The 5,360-nt window shown below is 33.1% G+C and overlaps 1 protein-coding gene across 1 annotated transcript in view; it reads left to right on the top strand.

Moving 5' to 3' along the window:
* LOC142336494 (uncharacterized) overlaps positions 1-5,360 on the top strand; it is a 187,900-nt gene that overhangs the window by 27,973 nt on the left and 154,567 nt on the right. The gene's annotated exons all lie outside the window — the stretch shown is intronic.

Below are 5,360 nucleotides of genomic sequence, written 5' to 3'. Positions count from 1 at the left end.
TGACGCTTTTTTCAAGTTCTATTCTAGCGTTAAAACCGCCGATGAGCTCATAATTCTAAGGTTGAACCAAATTGCAACTTCTAGTTGGGGGGGGGGGGGGGGGGGGGGGGGTTGAATAATAGGCGAAAACTCTATTAGGCGAACATATTTTTCGTAGCCATTAGGCGAAATTTTTGAACTAAAGTTATGTGGAGTTTAGGGGAATAACGATTTAAAAACTTAAAAGAGGTACTTCGAAATCCTCGTGACGCTATTAAGTACACAAGTAACCATAACAAACACTATACAAAAATAAATAAAATTAAGATCAATGCTAACATTTTACACTTAATCATACAAGATCAACGGTTAAAAAAAGCAATTATGTAAGATCAATTTTGAAAGAAATTGTGTTAAGTATGATCAACGCTAAAATTTAAGCGCAGAAGTGATTTAAGATTAGTGTTACAAATGTAAAAATTATTTGTATATTATTAAATTTATATATATTTATTTTTTTAATATCATTTTTAATAGCCGCCGTCAGCCTCTCAACGGCTATTATTTAGGCGCTCTCCTTTTTCACAATTCCAAGAATTTGAAACATATTGGGGGCAGTGTCTTTTTTTAAGATCTGTTCACACTTTTTCATGATTTCTGAAGGAGTAGTGATTTCACGTCAAATTGGAGTAGTGATTTCACGTCGAAACGGAAAATGGAGCGAAAGGGTGAGTGGTTTTGCGGCGCAAAATTTTTTCGCTCTAAATTTAAAGTAGAGTGAGAAAAGTGCGTTTGAACAAAAATTCGCTTTCTCGCTAGTGGTTTTTTTGTTCACATGCGGCAATTTCACTTTGATTTTTACTGTTTTTTCGATTGGACTTTTTTCTAAATGGTTTTCTCAATCCATTCATGCTTCATTCTAAGCCTAATTTTTTGTTCTATCCAAATTTTTGGTTAAACTTTCTGCCTGGTGCGTTTTTTGATCAAGTGCGGCATTTTGACACTGATTTTCAGTTTTTACGACTCGAAGAGGAGTATTGGAGAAGTCCTTTTTAATCAATTTTATTGGAGTGAATTTTGTTTGGAGAAGCTGGTTTTTGTTTGGTGAATGGAAGTTTTGTTTGGATTTATGTGCTTTTGTATGTTAAAAAATTTATTAATTTTTTCCAGTTTTTTAGTCCAAGTTTTTTGTAAGAGCATGTTTTTGCATCATTTGACTTCAATTTTTTTTTTAAAATTCTCATCATTTATTTAAGTAGGTACTAGTTGTTTTGATGAAGTAATATGAAAGGCAGAGATAGTTATTTCTGGATCTCAATTTATGACAAAATTTGATCAGATTTTTATTATATTTAACAGATTTGATTATCTTGTTTTTACATTTTTGTTTTATGTGTTTGTTTCTAAATAATCATAAATTAGTGGAGGCACGTTTTGTTTGATTCGTAGTAGGATGACGTTTAAGTGGATTTCCACTTCGAGTCGTTTCCGGAGTTCTTCCTGCTATATATTTTTTATAAATTTTTTATCTGAATTTTTTTAGAAATGGTTCTCCCAATTCACTCACAATCCGTTCTGGATCTAGTTTTTTTTACTAGTTTTTTCAATTTTACGTCAGGACTTGTCCTGCTATGTTGTTTAATTCGCTTTACTTTTTGATCACATTTTTTGTTTTACATAATTCACGATTTTCACGTTTGATTTTTGACTTACTTCAATCACTGTTTCAACCGAATGGATTTTAATTTTTTTCACGCATTCAATTACACAATGTGGTGAATACTGTCAAAGTCAAAAGATCAAATTCAAAAGAGACGGGATAAACCGATAAATTCCGGTCATTGAGAATTAAATTCCGGTCAATAGGTCGCTGAGAATTAGGTTATCAAAGTTCATTAGAGTGTTTGCTAGCTGACATTGGTATAAACCTTTTTATTAGCTTTCAGTTTATAAGCTGAATAAAGTATACTTTTAGAATCCAACTGAAGCTGCACGCCAAATTAGAACATTTTTTCTCACTTAAAAAATTTGGTCTATTTATCTCTTTTTTTCTTTTGCTGTTTCAATCCCGATGTGCATCAAGCGAGTCAATGGCGGCTATTTTCCAGCAATCTGTCGGCTATGTTTGTAGTGGGAACGGTAAAAAGTTTGTAACATCAACGCTTAGAAGGGCAAAATAATTGTGAGATCTACGCTTGGGAAAGCTAAAAGTTTTGTAAGACCGACGCTAGAAAACGCTAAATTATGTAAGATCAATGCTTCAAACCGGTGATATTTTTGCAACCCTTCATAAAGTCAACGCATTTACCACCAATCGTTCAAATCTGTGCGTTATTAGCGCCGACATCTCCGCCCGAAGCATTAATGCAAGAATAGGAAACCAGACAAAATGATTTCACGCGATCATGTTTTAACGCTTATCAAAAGTACCTCTGAAGATTAATTTATAATTCTCATTATTTCAATAAATGTTCCTGATTATTCTGAAGGTATGTAAACTTTAACCTTTTGGTTATATTATTAATTTACATGTTTGAAAAAAAAGAATTTGAGTAACCGAGTAAAAATTGTGAAAAAAATAATAAATATCACCGCGGGGACATTAGTTGTGATTAAAGTATATTTACAGTCACGAATGAAATCAAGGTAACAAATGCAAGTTAGAAAGTTAGAACTTGCTAAGCATCAAAACCTCATTCTGCGAGTGGTTTCAAAAACCACACATCGGTAACAGTTTTAATGGAAACCAAACTGGATTAGATTTGGAATTTGATCATTTTGTCGCAAAGCGTCCAGGAGTGAATTCAAGCAACCTAAATTCAGATCAACGTAAAATTTAGATACCAAAAACACAATAATGGTGTCAATGATTATTAGATTCTTTTTCCTTGTAAACAATGAAACTTGCTAAGCATCAAAACCTCATTTCTGCGAGTGGTTTCAAAAACCACACACCGGTAAGTTTTAATGGAAACCAAATTGGATTAGATTTGGAATTTGATCATTTTGTCGCAAAGCGTCCAGGAGTGAACTCAAGCAACCTAAATTCAGATCAACGTAAAATTTAGATACCAAAAACACAATAATGGTGTCAATGATTATTAGATTCTTTTTCCTTGTAAACAATGAAACTTGCTAAGCATCAAAACCTCATTTCTGCGAGTGGTTTCAAAAACCACACACCGGAAAGTTTCAATGGAAACCAAATTGGATTAGATTTGGAATTTGATCATTTTGTCTCAAAGCGTCCAGGAGTGAATTCAAGCAACCTAAATTCAGATCAACGTAAAATTTAGATACCAAAAACACAATAATGGTGTCAATGATTATTAGATTCTTTTCCTTGTAAACAATGAAACTTGCTAAGCATCAAAACCTCATTTCTGCGAGTGGTTTCAAAAACCACACACCGGTAAGTTTTAATGGAAACCAAATTGGATTAGATTTGGAAATTGATCATTTTGTCGCAAAGCGTCCAGGAAAGAATTCAAGCAACCTAAATTCAGATCAACGTAAAATTTAGATACCAAAAACACAATAATGGTGTCAATGATTATTAGATTCTTTTTCCTTGTAAACAATGAAACTTGCTAAGCATCAAAACCTCATTTTTGCGAGTGGTTTCAAAAACCACACACCGGTAAGTTTTAATGGAAACCAAATTGGATTAGATTTGGAATTTGGTTATTTTGTCGCAAAGCGTCCAGGAGTGAACTCAAGCAACCTAAATTCAGATCAACGTAAAATTTAGATACCAAAAACACAATAATTGTGTCAATGATTATTAGATTCTTTTTCCTTGTAAACAATGAAACTTGCTAAGCATCAAAACCTCATTTCTGCGAGTGGTTTCAAAAACCACACACCGGTAAGTTTTAATGGAAACCAAATTGGATTAGATTTGGAATTTGATCATTTTGTCGCAAAGGGTCCAGGAGTGAATTCAAACAACCTAAATTCAGATCAACGTAAAATTTAGATACCAAAAACACAATAATGGTGTCAATGATTATTAGATTCTTTTTCCTTGTAAACAATGAAACTTGCTAAGCATCAAAACCTCATTTCTGCGAGTGGTTTCAAAAACCACACACCGGTAAGTTTTAATGGAAACCAAATTGGATTAGATTTGGAATTTGATCATTTTGTCGCAAAGCGTCCAGGAAAAAATTCAAGCAACCTAAATTCAGATCAACGTAAAATTTAGATACCAAAAACACAATAATGGTGTCAATGATTATTAGATTCCTTTTCCTTGTAAACAATGAAACTTGCTAAGCATCAAAACCTCATTTCTGCGAGTGGTTTCAAAAACCACACACCGGTAAGTTTTAATGGAAACCAAATTGGATTAGATTTGGAATTTGATTATTTTGTCGCAAAGCGTCCAGGAGTGAACTCAAGCAACCTAAATTCAGATCAACGTAAAATTTAGATACCAAAAACACAATAATGGTGTCAATGATTATTAGATTCTTTTTCCTTGTAAACAATGAAACTTGCTAAGCATCAAAACCTCATTTCTGCGAGTGGTTTCAAAAACCACACACCGGTAAGTTTTAATGAAAACCAAATTGGATTAGATTTGGAATTCGATCATTTTGTCGCAAAGCGTCCAGGAGTGAATTCAAGCAACCTAAATTCAGATCAACGTAAAATTTAGATACCAAAAACACAATAATGGTGTCAATGATTATTAGATTCTTTTTCCTTGTAAACAATGAAACTTGCTAAGCATCAAAACCTCATTTCTGCGAGTGGTTTCAAAAACCACACACCGGTAAGTTTTAATGGAAACCAAATTGGATTAGATTTGGAATTTGATCATTTTGTCGCAAAGCGTCCAGGAAAGAATTCAAGCAACCTAAATTCAGATCAACGTAAAAATTAGATACCAAAAACACAATAATGGTGTCAATGATTATTAGATTCTTTTTCCTTGTAAACAATGAAACTTGCTAAGCATCAAAACCTCATTTCTGCGAGTGGTTTCAAAAACCACACACCGGTAAGTTTTAATGGAAACCAAATTGAATTAGATTTGGAATTGATTATTTTGTCGCAAAGCGTCCAGGAGTGAACTCAAGCAACCTAAATTCAGATCAACGTAAAATTTAGATACCAAAAACACAATAATGGTGTCAATGATTATTAGATTCTTTTTCCTTGTAAACAATGAAACAACCTGCTAAGCATCAAAACCTCATTTCTGCGAGTGGTTTCAAAAACCACACACCGGTAAGTTTTAATGGAAACCAAATTGGATTAGATTTGGAATTTGATCATTTTGTCGCAAAGCGTCCAGGAGTGAATTCAAGCAACCTAAATTCAGATCAACGTAAAATTTAGATACCAAAAACACAATAATGGTGTCAATGATT

The sequence above is a fragment of the Convolutriloba macropyga genome, chromosome 3 (genome assembly GCF_964194025.1).
Source record: "Convolutriloba macropyga chromosome 3, txConMacr16.3, whole genome shotgun sequence".
Taxonomy (NCBI): Eukaryota; Metazoa; Xenacoelomorpha; order Acoela; family Convolutidae; genus Convolutriloba; species Convolutriloba macropyga.
This window is presented reverse-complemented; position numbering and strand designations above follow the sequence as displayed.